Source organism: Myotis daubentonii, chromosome 3 (assembly GCF_963259705.1).
Source record: "Myotis daubentonii chromosome 3, mMyoDau2.1, whole genome shotgun sequence".
NCBI lineage: Eukaryota > Metazoa > Chordata > Mammalia > Chiroptera > Vespertilionidae > Myotis > Myotis daubentonii.
This window is the reverse complement of record NC_081842.1, coordinates 186386117-186403283: the sequence shown is the minus strand read 5'-3', so window position 1 is coordinate 186403283 and position 17167 is coordinate 186386117. Positions and strand designations below refer to the sequence as shown.

Below are 17167 nucleotides of genomic sequence, written 5' to 3'. Positions count from 1 at the left end.
TCTGTACCTGTACTCCACTCTGTACCTGTGCTCCACTCTGCACCTGTGCTCCACTCTGCACCTGTGCTTCAATCTGTACCTGTACTCCACTCTGTACCTGTGCTCCACTCTGTACCTGGACTCCACTCTGTACCTGTGCTCCACTCTGCACCTGTGCTCCACTCTGCACCTGGACTCCACTCTGTACCTGTACTCCACTCTGTACCTGTGCTCCACTCTGCACCTGTGCTTTACTCTGTACCTGTGCTCCACTCTGCACCTGTGCTCCACTCTGCACCTGTGCTCCACTCTGTACCTGTGCTCCACTCTGCACCTGTGCTCCACTCTGCACCTGTACTCCACTCTGTACCTGTGCTCCACTCTGCACCTGTGCTCCACTCTGTACCTGTGCTCCACTCTGCACCTGTGCTCCACTCTGCACCTGTGCTCCACTCTGCACCTGTACTCCACTCTGTACCTGTGCTCCACTCTGCACCTGTGCTCCACTCTGTACCTGTGCTCCACTCTGCACCTGTACTCCACTCTGCACCTGTACTCCACTCTGTACCTGTACTCCACTCTGCACCTGTGCTCCACTCTGTACCTGTGCTCCACTCTGCACCTGTACTCCACTCTGCACCTGTGCTCCACTCTGCACCTGTGCTCCACTCTGTACCTGTACTCCACTCTGTACCTGTGCTCCACTCTGCACCTGTGCTCCACTCTGCACCTGTGCTCCATTCTGCACCTGCGCTCTACTCTGTACCTGTACTCCACTCTGCCTCTGTGTTCCACTCGCCTCTGTGCTCCACTCTGCACCTGTACTCCACTCTGTACCTGTGCTCCATTCTGCACCTGTGCTCTACTCTGTACCTGTACTCCACTCTGCCTCTGTGTTTCACTCGCCTCTGTGCTCCACTCTGCACCTGTATTGAACTCTGCGCCCGTACTCCATTCTGCACCCATACTCAATTCTGCCTCTGTGCTCCACTCTGCACCTGTACTCCACTCTGCACCTGTGCTCCACTCTGTACCTGTACTCCACTCTGTACCTGTGCTCCACTCTGCACCTGTGCTCCACTCTGTACCTGTACTCCACTCTGTACCTGTGCTCCACTCTGCACCTGTGCTCCACTCTGTACCTGTACTCCACTCTGTACCTGTGCTCCACTCTGTACCTGTGCTCCACTCTGCACCTGTGCTCCATTCTGCACCTGTGCTCTACTCTGTACCTGTACTCCACTCTGCCTCTGTGTTCCACTCGCCTCTGTGCTCCACTCTGCACCTGTACTACACTCTGCACCTGTGCTCCACTCTGCACCTGTACTCCACTCTGTACCTGTGCTCCATTCTGCACCTGTGCTTTACTCTGTACCTGTACTCCACTCTGCCTCTGTGTTCCACTCGCCTCTGTGCTCCACTCTGCACCTGTATTGAACTCTGCGCCCGTACTCCATTCTGCACCCATACTCAATTCTGCCTCTGTGCTCCACTCTGCACCTGTACTCCACTCTGCACCTGTGCTCCACTCTGTACCTGTACTCCACTCTGTACCTGTGCTCCACTCTGCACCTGTGCTCCACTCTGTACCTGTACTCCACTCTGTACCTGTGCTCCATTCTGCACCTGTGCTCTACTGTGTACCTGTACTCCACTCTGCCTCTGTGTTCCACTCGCCTCTGTGCTCCACTCTGCACCTGTACTCCACTCTGCACCTGTGCTCCACTCTGCACCTGTACTCCACTCTGTACCTGTGCTCCATTCTGCACCTGTGCTCTACTCTGTACCTGTACTCCACTCTGCCTCTGTGTTTCACTCGCCTCTGTGCTCCACTCTGCACCTGTATTGAACTCTGCGCCCGTACTCCATTCTGCACCCATACTCAATTCTGCCTCTGTGCTCCACTCTGCACCTGTACTCCACTCTGCACCTGTGCTCCACTCTGTACCTGTACTCCACTCTGTACCTGTGCTCCACTCTGCAGCTGTGCTCCACTCTGCAGCTGTGCTCTACTCTGAAGCAGCATCCCAGGGTATGCTCAGGTTGATTGGTTGTGGACTTAAGGCCGGGGTCCTCAAACTTTTTAAACAGGGGGCCAGTTCACTGTCCCTCAGACCATTGGAGGGCCGGACTATAGTTTAAAAAACAACAACTATGAACAAATTCCTAGGCACACTGCACATATCTTATTTTGAAGTAAAAAAACAAAACGGGAACAAATACAATATTTGTATTTGCATGTGGCCCGCGGGCCATAGTTTGAGGACCCCTGACTTAAGGTTTGGCAAATTCTATCACTTAGTTTACTAAATACTTTACTAATTTATTTTTCTTATACATTCTTCCCCCTTTTAAAATGTTAGCTCTGTGAAGGTAGGGAGTTTTCTATGTTTTGTTCCTTACTTGATCTCTAGTACTTAGATCAGTGCCCACCACAGAACAGGTGCTCAATAAGTATTTGTGAAATGAGAGGGAAAGTTCATTGATTGGCTGCCTCCTACATGCCCCCTACTAGGGATCAAGCCTGCAACTTGGGCATGTGCCCTGACTAGGAATGGAACATGACATGACTTTATATTTCATATGTCTACACTCAACCTCAATAAATTCAATACATTTTTTAAAAGGAATAGCAAAAAGAAAAAACATAATATAAAAAGTGAGTATAGTTTAAGGGGTTTTTCCAACATTCACACGATGGGGGTACAAGAAGGAGAAGAGAGGGAGTAAGGAATTGAAAAAGTATTTGAAAAATTAATGCAGAAAACTTCCTTACCCTGGAGAAGGAAATAGGCATTGAAGTCCAGGAAGAGCAGAGAGTCCCAAAGAAAATGAACCCAAAGAAGCTGGGTGCCGGCAGCAGGTGCAAGCAGGGCTGTCGCTGGCAGCAGGTGCAAGGGGCAGCTGCCAGCCCCAATCGCTCCTCAGGAGCAGAGGGAGGTAGAGAAACCCTGAGGGGCAATCGGGGCTGGCAGCTGCCACTTGCACCCTCTGATGGTGCCAAGTGATCAGAGCTGGTGCCAGGCGCCAGCAGTGGGTGTGAGCAGCAGCTCTAGCACCAGCAGTGGGTGTGAGCACCCAGGGGGACCGTGGCACATGGGAACAAAGAATTTTCAGTAACTACCAGAGGCTTGCCCTGATGATACATCTGCAGTAAGAGGCTTCATCACAGGTATTAATTCTGACCAACTAAGCATCAGACTTAAGATGAATGGTGAGAAGGATTCTGAGGCTGCTTCTAGACTTAGCAGGAAGTAAGGTAACAGAAGCTACAAAGGAAGGGGGACAGGGACATAAGCCAAGATATAGAAGCAAACTAAATGTCCATCAATAGATGAATGGATAAAGAAGTGGAGCCTGTATACAATGAAATATTACCAAGCCATAAAAAACAATGAAATCTCATCACTGCAACATGGATAGACTTACAGGGTATTGTGCTGAGTGAAATAAGTCAGACAGAAAAAGACAGATGCTGTATGATTTTACTTATGTGGAATCTAAAGAACAAAATAAATGGACAAGCAGAACAAAAACATGCATAGATACAAAGAACATTTTGATAGTTGGGAGATGAGAAGGGGATTGAAGGAATAGATAAAACAGGTTAAGGGATTAAGAAGTACAAATTGGCAGTTACAGAACAGTCACGGGGATGTAAAGTACAGCACAGGGAACATAGTCAATAATCCTATATGATAAAAGCCTAATATGCTAAGTGTCCAGTTGTCTGGTTGTCCAGTTGTCCATTCAGCCAATCAAAGCATAATATGCTAATGATATGCTAAGGCCAATCAACCACTTCCTATGATGTGCATTGACTATGAGGGGGCAGTCAACTGGTCAACCAGTTGCTATGATGTGCACTGACCACCAGGGGGCAGACGCTCCAACTGGTAGGTTGCTTGCTGCTGGAGTCCGGCCAATTAGGACTGAGCGAAATGGGTCAGACATGCCCTGGAGCCCTCCCGCTGTCCCTCCCCAGCTGGCCAACCTCTCACATCCCTCCCCAGCCCCTATTGTGCCCCAGTGGGGTCCCTAGGCCTGGTCTGCACCCTCTTGTAATCTGGGACTCCTCAGGGGATGTTGGAGAGCCAGTTTCAGCCTGACGGCAAAACGACCAGTCACTATGATGTGCACTGACCACCAGGGGGCAGATGCTCAATGCAGGAGCTTCCCCCTGGTGGTCAGTGCGCTCCCACAGAGGGAGTGCTGCTCAGCCAGAAGCTGGGCTCATGGCTGGGAGCACAGCAGCGGTGGTGGGAGCCTCACTAGCCTCCGCGGCAGCAATAAGGATGTCCGACTGACAGCTTAGGCCCGCTTCCCGCAGGGAGCAGGCCTAAGCTGTCAGTCAGACATCCCCCGAGGGCTCCCAGAATGCAAGAGGGCTGAGGGACGCCCCCTTCCCTGAGTGCATGAATTTCGTGCACCGGGCCTCTAGTATTGTCAATAATATGCCTAGTGTCAGATGGGTAGTAGATTTATCTAGGTGATTACTTCCTAAATTATATAAATGCTGATTCACTGGGTTGTACACTTGAAGCTAAATGATATTATATTTCAACTGTAATTGAAAATAAAAATAATATTTTTAAAAAGTACAAATGCAAGAAGCACTGTACTTAGAAGAGAGTTACAAAATGCCTGTAGTGGATGATTCAAATCAAGAAACAGTTCTAATTGTAGTGCCAACAATAGTCTATCCCTACCACTTCTTTACAAAATAAAAATAAAACACCTTAAAAAAAAACATGAGCAGAATGTCAGAAGGAAATTAAACTCAAGAAACTGAAAGAACAAAAGCACAAGAACAGAGTCTCTGAATATTCTTCTGAAACCATTCTCTGAGATCTGTTTTGGACCAGGCACTGAGCTGCAGTTGCCATGATGAATCAAACACAGTCCTTGGCACAGAAGAGTCCCTGGTCTGATCATTTCAGTTTAGGATGCTTGTAGCTGTCTTAAAGACCTTTTGCCATCGTCCAGCTTCCCGTTCTAGCTACTGACTTTCTTCTCTTTCTATCAAAGGAGAGTCACTTTTACATATGATTAGACTCAGAGTCTAATCAGGGTGACTGAGGAAAGCAGCTCACTGGCCTGGCAGGCAATTCGGTGACTGATAGAAAGAGGTATTTCCTAGCCCAGGCACCTTGGTGTGAGGTGTTCCCTGCCCATGGAGGCAGAATTAGGCTTTTAGCCAGGACAGTCAGCCTCCCAATCCTAAACTTTTTTCATTATACTGTGCTGTCTCCAGAAATGACCCTAGGAATTAATAGCTTATAGTCTAATAAGGAGAAGAAAAGAAATAAAAATTAGTGTTTTTGGCTGCCACATAACGGAGGGCCACAAGCTGGGTAACTTATTTATTCTCACAGATCTGGAGGCTAGAAATGGGGAGTCAAGGGCCAGACAGGGCCATGTGCCCTTCAGAAACTCTAGAGAAGAATCCTCCCTTGCCTCTTCTAGCTGCTGGTAGTTACCAGCAGCCTTTAAAGTCCCTGGTTTGTGGCAGCATTACTCCAATCAAGGCTTTGTTGGTCACCTGGCATTTTCTCTGGGTGCCTCTGCCTCCCTGTGTATTCACATGGCTTTCTTATAAGGATAGCAGTCATTGAATTTATGACTCACTTTAATCCAGTATGATCTCATCTCAACTTGGTTATGTTTGTAACAGTCCCATTTTTTCGAATAAGGTCATATTCACAGGTATTAGGGGTTTGGACTTCAATATATATTTGGGGAGACTATAACTCAACCCAAAATACATACCTATATAGCAGGAAGGAGAAACGCTCTGGAATCCATTGGCCATTTATAGATTCATTTGCCTGTTGTGCTCTACTTAACATCCAAGGGCATCCTTATGAAAAAGTAAGGCTACAATAAATGAGTGTGTACCTGACTGACACCTAAGGCTGCTCAACTGGCTTTAGAGCTGCCTGTTCAATGGGTGGCCTGGACCATGCGGAGGAGCTGGACATAGGGAAAGGATCCGCCAACCTAAAACGTAACCAGTCCAACACCTCATCTTGGGATGAGGTAACCAAGGACTGTGGAGGGGAAACAACTTGTCCAAGATTTCATCATTCACTAGCCATGACAGCTCCAAATGTTAGCCAAGATCAAGAAGCTGGTCTGACAAAGAAATAATTCGGGAGCTTTAAAAATTTAAGTTGAATTAAAATTAAATTCAAAATGTGCAAACCTTTTGACCCAGCAATTCTACTCTTAGGGAATTAGCCTAATGAAATGGTTAAGATTTAGCTACAAGGATATTTATCAGAGTGTTAATAATAATGGCAATATAAATAGTTACCATAAACTAAACACTTACTTTACATCAGACATTGTACGAGGTGCTTTGCATACATTCTTACTTTAATCCTCAAAAAAACCTTTTATTTCTCTTAAGATAAAAAACTGAGACTTAGAGAGGTTAATTTAGTTTCCCAAGAATACACAGCCAGGAACATAAAGAGCTTGGATAGTAATTCACATTTCTTTGATTCCAAAGCCCAGGCTCTTATGCTAATTTGCATAAAATCATCAACTCATCCTCCGGGGCCTCAAACAGAAATGCCAATGACTGGGAATCAGTTAAAAATGTTAAGGTGCATCCTTACGATAAAATACAATGTCATTGCATGTGGTGCTATCGATTAATATCTAGTGATAATTGTAAGAAAAAGGTACATCACAGGACACTGCTTCCTGTGTGATTATTTGGGTACATGCGGTGTTTAGGGCAGGTAAATAGATATAACACATTAACCCTCATTATCCAGGTGGCAACGTAAGGGTGAGTTCTGCTTTCAATTTCCTATATTTATAATATTTCTGCAATGAATAATAAATTAATTTAGTATCAGGGACAAAACAATGTTTTGTTTGCAAAACAAAGAGACTTCCAGCAGCAGCGAGAGAGCCTTAGCTAAAAGGATATTTCTCAGGAGGCACCTTTAGCTTGAGCCTGTGCTTCAGCACAGCCTCTTTATCTTCACACAAAGCCTGTGTGCCTGCCTGGCGCATGGAAAACTGCCTCTCCTCACCAGTGAAAAGGGCTCATTTCTCTGGACTTAGCAGAAGCGTGTGGACAGTAAAGGTTGCTGGGCACCTGAGAATCAGAGGGATTTCAGGGCACACTGCCTCTGCCCTGTGGCCAGAGGAATCTAACAATATCCTGCCATTTCTTTTTCTTCTTTCTCCCACAGATGGAGCAGGTAAAGCTTCTGATTGAATTCCATCTTGATTTCATTAAATATTCATAAAAGCCAATTAGAAGAGGGGAGGAAGAGGCCATGAGGCAATCCCTTCTGTCTTCCTGTCAGAGGCCGCTGGCTTACCATCAGGCATGGGCCAGCCGCCAGTGGTCAATATGCCATGACCCTTGCCCTCTCCTCCAGGGTCACTTCTCACCATCTCAGCAGGCGACTCAGGACAGTTGGGAAGGGGAGCAGGGGCCAGGCAAGGAAACACAGCCTCAGTTCTGACAGCAAGGTGCTTAGTGTGGGGAATGCGAAATGCAAATGCTGGAAGCATCCTCAATCACCCTGGAATGGAAAGCTTTCCCTAATGAGCAATGACGATGGGAGGGAGCTGATTGCACTGAAGAAGAACTGCTTAAAATGCATAATCAATCAGGCAAGTTGATTTTAACCTTTTGTAACTAAGCCATCCTGTTCCAGCTTCCATTATTGGCCAACTGGAGCTCATCTCTCCCCACCTCCTCCCCCTCACCCAGCTGGGACAGAAGGTGCAAGTAGAGGCCCTAAGAGAGAGATCGAGAGATCTAGGCATGTCAGAAAGATGCAAGGAGAGGAGAGAGCCTGGAGATCCTGACCCTTGAGTTTTATAGGTAGGGGGACAAGGGTCAGAGAACAAGACCTGGCAATGTCACATGTCCACGGCAGCACAATCAGCTCTCTCACTGCATTAGCTGAGGACTACTGTGAAAGAACGTGCACCAAGAGCCAGAGCGCTAGGTTTGGGAAGGCTTTGCTGTTGGGAGCTGTGTGATATTGCAACAAAGTATTTGTACTATTTTTAGACTGTAGATTCCATGTTAAATAACAGTGATCCTGTCTTCCTCCCTACTACACAGGGTTCTTGTGAGAGGCAAATAATAGAAAGAAGATAAAAAGTGCTTTGAAATGGTAATGCATCCTATTATTATTATACCTGTCCTTTCTATTTTCTAGACCCCGAGTTCTCTCCCTTCCAAACCACTTTCCACACTGGTGTTGGCAAGATCCTTTTAAAACCTGAATCTGACCATGCCATTTTTCTCTTTAACTCTTTCCACGTTGTCCTTTGGATAAAGTCTAAGCACTAAGCAAGGCATTTAGGATCCTCCATAATTTCAGGCACTTGCCTTCTTTTCTCTGAGCTCCAGTTTCCTGATTCATAAAACACGAAAACTAATACCTACTTCAGAAGGCTGTTGTGGTCATTAGAATTCACATCTGTAAAGTGACCTGGAATATTACCTTATTAAGTTTTGGTGACAACCCTGGAAGGTAGGTTGAGAAGGGTAATTTTAACTCCGATTTGAGCAATGACACATGAGAAGCCCAGAGAGGTGAAGATATTCCATTATGGCCACACAGCTAGAATGCAGAGCTGAGATTTCACTCTTGGACTTTTGACTCCTGAAGGTGGGGATAGAGGGTGGGAAAGAAGGAGCAGGCTTGGGGCTACCCTAGGCTGCCAGCGTGGAATGATTCTTTTCTGATAGTAAGTACTCTGCCAATCCCCAAAGGTATAGAATACAGTTTAATTTTCTAACATGATTACAATGCCTTAGGTCACTGGGTTAGCCAAATTCTCTTGCTTCATTTCAAACCAGTGGAAAATGAAATGAAGCAAATAGTCCTTCATTATGCTAAACAATTGGTTGGCTAAAACAGGAAGATGAAATTCCCAAACAATAATTTAATAGTATGTTCTTGTTGTTGTTTATTGCTCAGCATCTCCTCTGGGCACCATTTCAAGTGCACAAAGAGAAATTAAGTGGACATGCTTGTGCATGAACTGTTGCAAATGAATGCATCATGCAAGGACACTGAGCTTCACAAGGTGGCTTGGTGATCCCTCAGCAGAGAGTCAGGAAATCCGGATCTGGTCTCCCTTGGCTCAACCTCATCTTTTCTGGTCTCCTTGGCCATTAATCAAGTCTGCCCCAAGTCCCAGATTCACCTTGATAGGTAGCAAAGGGTGAGCATTCCAAAAAATCAATCTTTTCATTCATTCATTCATTTGATTAATATTTATTGAGTACCTCTATGTACCAAGCTTTTTGCTAGGCAGAATATAAAGATAGACAAACAGACACAGAGTCTTCCCTCATAGCACTTACAGTCTACAGACATTTTAAAATAATCACATACTATATTCACATAGATGATTTTACCCTTTAATAAGTGCCATGAAGGAAAATATTGGGAACTATGAAATATTTAACAGGAAAATCCAATGTAGGGGAGGGATGAATGGGCAAATTCTAAAAGTTATAGAGTACAATTTTATTTTCTAACATGATTACAAGGCCTTAAGTAATAGAGCTAGCCAACTACTCTTGCCTCATTTCAAACTAGTGGAGAATAAAATGAAACAAATAGTGCTTCAGTTATACTAAATAGTAGCTTGAATAACAAGGAAGATGAAATTCCCAAACAATAATTTTTTTTAATATATTTTATTGATTTTTACAGAGAGGAAGGGAGAGGGATAGAGAATCAGAAACACCGAAGAGAGAGAAACATCGATCAGCTGCCTCCTGCACACCCCCCACTGGGGATGTGCCCGCAACCAAGGTACATGCCCTTGACTGGAATTGAACCCAGGACCCTTCAGTCTGCAGGCCAATGCTCTATCCACTGAGCCAAACTGGTTAGGGCTCCCAAACAATAACTTAATAGGGTTTTTGTTTTGTTTTACTTTGTTTTTGTTGTTTTGTCTTGTTTTTTTTTTCTCAGCTTCTCCTCTGGCCCTATTTCCATGAGGAGGAGACTTTGAAGTTAAGGATGCAGAAGGAATGTGTGAAGTGGGGTTGGAGTGCCTCTGTCAGAGAGGGTAGCGCTTGCCTAGGCTCTGCCATATGATGGAACAAAGGCATAGTCATGGAACTGAAAGAGACCCGGGGGTCTGGAGTACAGAAATGGGAACCAGTAAAGCTGAGACTGGAGAGGAGCGAGGAGTCTAGACCCCAGAGAACCTTCTGGGCCAGAAAATATAATTTGGAAAGCAAGTTAGTCTAAGCATGTGGAAAGCCACTGAAGAGTTTGACAGGAGGATGAGCACGATTGGATTTGTACTGCAAAAACTCACTAAATCCCAGCAGGCCTTTGTTATATAAAATGACATACTAATTCTGAAATTTGTACAGAAATGCAAAGGACCTAGAACAGCCAAAATAAATTTGAAAAAGAACAAAGTTGAAGTACTAACCCTTCCTGATTTCAAGACTTATTATAAATCTATGGCAATCAAGATAGTGTGGTTTTGGCATAATTAGATTCATGAAACAGAATAGAGTTCAGAAATAGACTCCCATATATATATAGACAACTAATTTTCAACAAGGATATGAAGGCAATTCGTGAAGAAAGAACAATCTTTTCAACAAATGGAGCTGAGAAAATTGGTTATCCATAAGGAAAAAAGAAGAACTTTGATCCATACCTCACATCACATATGAAAATTAACTAAAAATGGCCCATAGACCTAAATATCAAACCTGAAACTTTAAAAATCTAGAAAGAAACATAATAAAATCACCATAACCTTGGGTTAGTCAAAGATTTCTTATATACAATAAGAAGGCATGGTCCATAAAAGAGTAAATTGATAAATAGAACATGATGAGAATTTAAAATCTCCTGCTCATTAAAAAAAACTGTTCAGTGAATTAAGACTGAGAGAAAACACTTGCAAATAATACACCTGATAAAGGGCTTGAATCCCAAATATGTATATAAAGAACTCTCAAAATTCAATAAGAAAAAAGCAATCCAATAAAAAGTGGGCACAGGATCTGAGCAGACAGTTCATCAAATGATACAAACAGATGGCAAATAAGCACATGAAAAAATGCTCAATATCAATACTCATTCAGGAAATGAAGATTGAAACTATAATGAGACACCACCAAACATCTATTAAAATGACTAAAATTAAAAAATCTGCCCATCCCAAGTATTCGGAGGAACATAGAAGCTGGAACTTTTATACACTGCTGGTGGAAATATAAAAAGATACAGCCACTTTTGAAATAAGTTCAGTAGTGTCTGAAAAATCATTCTCCAAGAGAAATTAAAGCATATGCCCATACAAAGAATTATAAATAAATATTCAAAGTAGTTTTATATGTGAAAGCCAAAATCTGAAATCAATTCAAATGTGCACCAACAGATGAATGGATAAACAAATTGTGGTATGTCAATTCAATGGAATACCACTCAGCAATAAAGAGGAATGAACCGTTGATAACACACAGCAATGTGGTTGAATCTCAAAATAATTATGCAAAATAAAAGAAGCCTGACAAATAGTGCAAAGACTGTATGATTCTATTTTTATGAAATTCTAGGAAAAGACTGTATAGCTCTGTTTACATAAACTTTAGAAAATGCTAACTAATCTATAGTGACACAGAGATCAGTGGCTCTCTGGGGGTGATTGAATTGGGGGAGAAGTGAGAGATTATAAAGGACACTGGAACTTTTGGAGATGGTAGGTTATTCATTATCTTGATTGTGGCGATGGTTTCAAGGGTATATGCAGGTGCCAAAACTTGTCAAATTGTACACCTCAAATGTGTGCAGTTCATGCATGTCAATTACACCTCAAAATTATTTAAGAAAAACAAATAAGACTAATTTCAACGAGGAAAATGGATAGGGACTGCATGATGGTGGTGGAGTAGAAGCATGAAAGGATTTAGGGAGAACAGTTAGAAAGCTATTATAGAATCCTGGAAGACAATGGTGATAACTTAGAAGAGAATGAAAACAGTGGAGATGGTGAGAAGTAGAAGGATCCAAAGGATTTAGGAGTTAGAATACAAAGGACTGGTGATGGATTGGATGGAGAGGATTAGAATGAGGGGGTGTGGGGGCTAAAGGACAGCGTCTGGTGATTGCACCTTAAGATCTGTGGCATTTAGTGAGACATAATCATCACTCAGGGAATACTGAAGGAAGGGCTCATTTCTCTCTCTCCTCTGTTTCCTGCTCCTCCCCATTCCCACTTCCCTGGGTCAGACCTTATTGTCTTTTGCCTACATTGGTGCAACAGCTTCTCTAACCTCCCCATATCCAGACTTGCCTTCTCCAGTGGATTTTTACATCAGACCAGAGAAATCTTCCTAAAAGGCATATCTTACCATTTCAATTTATGGCTAAATTCCTTTCCGTGACTCTCCATGTCCCTCAGGATAAAGTCCAAGATTCTTAGTCTGGCATGTGTCAGGCCTTCCCTGACTTGGCCCTCTCATTTTCTGCAGCCACCTGTCCCCCTGCTGTACTCGGCTCCACACATACTGAATTGCTTGTAGCTTCTTGAATGTTTCCTCCATTTCCCCCTGTATATAAGTTGGCCACTTTGCTTTGAAATCACTTTGTGGTTTGGTGACTCCTAGATGCTCTGTCAGCATTTCATGCTTCCTTCTGTCAGAGCATCTGTTTCCCTGGATGGTATTTACCTGCAGCTCTGGGTTGGTTCCCATTTTGAGACCCTTTCTCTTGTGCCTCCATGGAGGTCTCCTTTCATCTTCCTTTTAAAGGATCTGCTTGCTCCTTCTGGAGCCCTTTTAGGGGTCTGAGTACTTTTCTGCATCTAGTGTGTACCAGGCGCCTAGTAGGTATCTCAGCTTTAGGCCTCGGCTTTGCTTCCTGTGAGCCAGTTGCTGGTGCTGACCAGCTGTTTTCTTGCTGACCTGGCCTAATTCCCAGTCCCTGGGCTCTGCCACTCCATTGGAAGCTCCCTACTTCATCTTGTATATTAATGGCTCAGCCTAACCAGAGACCCTCACATGCTCTGGACATCAGGTGGTAGCTCCCCTGGTGTCATCAGGGCAGGGTCTGTCACTCGGCATTTGTCCCACCTCTGGAGGCATGTCCTGGACACTCCTTGCTTTTCAAGCCTCAGCTAGTGCTACATTCCCTCCTTCCTCACACACTTTCTTGAGCATCTATGGAGTCTCACTCAGACATGTGCTGGACAGTGGGAAGATGAAGACAGATGAGATACAGTCACTGACCTCTGGGAGCTCTAGATGTGACACTGAACAAGTTGTTCCCATACTCTGATTTTCATCAGCAAAATAATGTCTAAGGTGCCTTTTCCTCTATAATTTCATGCTTCTGAGATTAAATGGGAGCTGAGTGACAGGAAGGTGAGAGAACTGTAAATAAGAAAGAAACACTTGAAAGAAAATATGTAGCATTCATAAAATAGTCTAAATTATTGCTGGGCTAATTCAGTTCTCTATGGAAAAGGCAACTATGGTTGTGTTGAAACACGCATGCCCATGGGTTGCTGTCATTGTTCAAAGTATAGTGTTCATCTTTAGAGCTTCGTGCATCATGCTGTGAGTAGCAAGTCCAATGTTTGCCAATTTAAGTGAGGCAGTTTCTGAGATGCATGGCCTTTATCTTCATGAAGCAGTTTAGTGTAAAGATTAAGAATAATTGTGGGGGAACATTTGAGATCTTGTTCCCTAGCACATGCTGTCGGTATGGCTCAAATAAACTCATAAAAATTATCTACGGGTAAAAAAAAAGAAGAAGAATTTTGGGTCTGTTTTCCTATACTCAAATACTAGTTGAACCATTTCCTGGTTGTGTAAACTTGAGACAATTAACTACCTTTTTTGTGCCTCTTTTTGGACATTTGTAAAAAGGGATATAATAAAAAATCTACCTCTGTTTGCTCATCTGTAAAATGGGGATATAATAAAACCCACTTCATAGTGTAATTGTGAGGATTAAGTTAATAAATGTACAGCTCTTAGAATAGTGTTTGGCATGAGGTAAGGGCTCAATGAATGTTAGTAATAATTATTATTATCCTCTAACACCTAGGATGAGTTCTGATTTCCCAAGAAGAAATGTGAAAGTACCTATATATAAAAGCTTTAGGAATTATTAACCAGCCTAAAATTGATGTGTTGCTCCATTGGCTCATGCTTCTCAACCTACTGTCATGAGGTGGGTAACTGTACCTAGCCTGCAGTTATAAGGCACATGACTCTCAATAATAAATATGATCACATTCCCTGCAGAATCTTCTATTTCAAAATTATAATTATAATCCAATGGCTTAATTTAATTAGACCCTTCATTCTACCCAAAGGGCTGATGCAGAAGAGAATAGACAATCATGAGCCTAGGCAACTAACAAAGGATCTGACAGAATCACAAATTGTGAGTTACTCATTTGCTGCAAAGCCTTGTCTTTTTCAAGTGTTCTCAACCTTCAGCATCTTTCATTCTACCAGCCACTCTATCAAAGACACTTATAGCAAGAGAGAAGCAAAACACACACTGTATCCAAAAGTCCAGATCTGTGCTTGCAGTCTTTCTATTTCTACATTTACCACTTAGGATAAAAATTTAGGGACACAAATACTGCAATAATGTTTGATAACACATTTACTGCAATGTCATTAAAACATAGACAATCAAGTAATGTAAAAATAATTGAGAATAAATACTAATTTGACTGCAACTAAAAACATAAATACAAAACACAAAAAGAATTATATGATATGGAATCAATGTATCTCACATAGATGTTTCTGGAATTGAGGGAAATACAATAGCCATCACTTATTAAGAACGTGTTCTTAGCATTTTATATGGATTTTATCCTCTCAATAACCCTCGGAAGTATTAGTATTACCCCTTTTTTAAAGATGAGAAAACTAAGGCATAGAATGATTAAGTAATGTGCCCAAGTTCTGACTCCAGTGCCTGTGTGCAAAGTTCAGGCCCACCTAATATCTTTGTCCCCACAGATGATGGACATACCCCTTGTCAAGATCAGTTGTTCTAAATATTACCCCCAAATCAAACATGGCCCTCCATTCCTCACTCTATGATGGCACCTAGTAGGGCTTGGTCATTCATTCAAGAAATACCAACTAAGCACTTGCTCCCTGCTAGACACGGTTATTGGCACCAGGGAGACAATAGCAAATAAAACTAGTATTATTTAATATTATTTAACTAGTATTAAATAAAATTAGTATTATATGGGGTTGTACTTTTAATTAAGGAAAACAGACAGTAACTAACATAAGTAAAATATACGCATGTTAAGGTAGTCATAAGTGTGATGGGGGAAAATCAAGCAGGAAAGGAAGAGAATAAGTATTTAGCGATTAACTTAAAATTTTGCATAGGCTAGCCAGGCAAGGTCTCACTGGGAAGGTGATGTTAGACTAAAAACCTAAACGAAAAGAGGGAACCATGGAAATGATAGGCATGTTAATATCTACTAAAGTAATAAACTTTATTTTTCTGTTTGGGTGGAAACAAATGAAGGATATTATTTTACCTTGAAAATCAAAGCCTTTGAGCCTGGGAGAGAGAAATCACGTTCGGATTTGGACTGTGTCAGGCATCATGCTAGACACTGTGAAGGGCGCAGAGACAAAAGGCAGAGTCCCTCCCTTATCAAGTTTGGGTTGCTAGGGAGAAAAGCAGGTGAGAGGTGGCTATGTTATAAGAAAGGGGGCAATGTGCTTTCAAAGGAAGGAACAAACTCTTCCTGGAGGGGATGGAGAGGGATTGGGGGTGAGGGAGGGAGGCCATGTAGCTGGGATGGGCCCACAGGTTGGAGAAACAAATGAAATAGCATAAATAGAGGGACAGAGGTGGGGAACAGAGGAGGCTGGCGATGACACTGCCCACATATGGCCCCAGGGGAGGGGGTTGGCTGGCGGGGAGGCGAGGCCTTGCTAGAGCAGATTTGTGAGGAAGGTAAGGGGAGGTAAAATTTTATCCAATTTGGTTATTTCTTCTCACGAAAACAAAGAAATCAAATGATTCGGATTAACTGGCTTATGTGCTTAGGCAGCTTAATACAATATAAAATCATTTTAAATCCATAGAGTAATGATGTGAGCTATAAATAAGCAGATGAGTACATTCTGCCCCAGATGAGTGAAGAAGACAAGTCTCCTTTGTGGCCACAGAACCCTCCACCGTCTGCACGTTGGAGCTGAGTCACACCAGCTGTGAACACCTTCAGGCGGTGCGGGGCATGGTCCTGAGGTCAGATGACCTAAATGTGTGATTCTGGGATGCCCCTTCACCTGCCTGCACCCCACTTCCCTAGCTGGACTGTGTAGGTGATCTGTGTGTAAATGCCGTGCAGTCTTGCATGTGGAAGCACGAGGTAAGCTCTGAAGCACTCGGGTTTTACCATCCACACTCATCCTCACTGCCCACGTGCCACTTCACTTTTCCTTATCAGATTTAAGTGAAAAAGATAGAGAGAGAGAGAGAGAGAGGTAGAGATAGAAGGGGATGTTGTATTTTGCTGTATGGCTTTGGGGGAAATCTCAGAACCTTTGTTTCTCATCTATAAGATGAGGCCCATAATATCACAATGGTTGTGATAAGGTCTGAATAAAATAATACAGCTGGAAGGCTATGGTGCTCAGTAAATGAATATTCTGTTTACTTTTGGGGGGCTGTTAGGAAAACTCCAAAAGACCATGTATTTCCCTCAAAAGCAGAGAGGTGGGTACAATTACGGTTTCCTTAAATCAGCGGTTGCCAACCTTTCGGACCTCATGGACCACCAGTGGTCTGGGGACCACCGGTTGTCGACCGCGTTCCATTCTGGAGCAAGCCCAGGAGCAATGACCTGCTGGTAAGACATGCTGAAGGTTTACACCAGGCAGCCTGGAGGAATCCACACAGTTCCTCATTCCCCAGCAACAAGGTCCTCACCCTAAATGAACCTCATCTGCAACCTTCTAGAGCTGTGACCCCCATCCAGGTCAGCTCAAATAACTTTAACTGGGTAGCTACCATGTTCCAGTTACAATGTAGGTGAAAAGATCTAGACAAAGTTAAAATCCAGAGGGGTGCATGATACAGTTGCAGTGTGGTAAATGCAGGGCTATGGGGAACCAGGAAAGAGCCTCATAATCAAGCCCAAGGAATCTCAGACGAGA

At 43.4% G+C, this 17167-nt stretch overlaps 1 protein-coding gene across 1 annotated transcript in view; it reads right to left on the bottom strand.

The window, feature by feature from the left end:
• AGBL4 (AGBL carboxypeptidase 4) overlaps positions 1-17167 on the bottom strand; it is a 594219-nt gene that overhangs the window by 300216 nt on the left and 276836 nt on the right. The window lies entirely within an intron of this gene.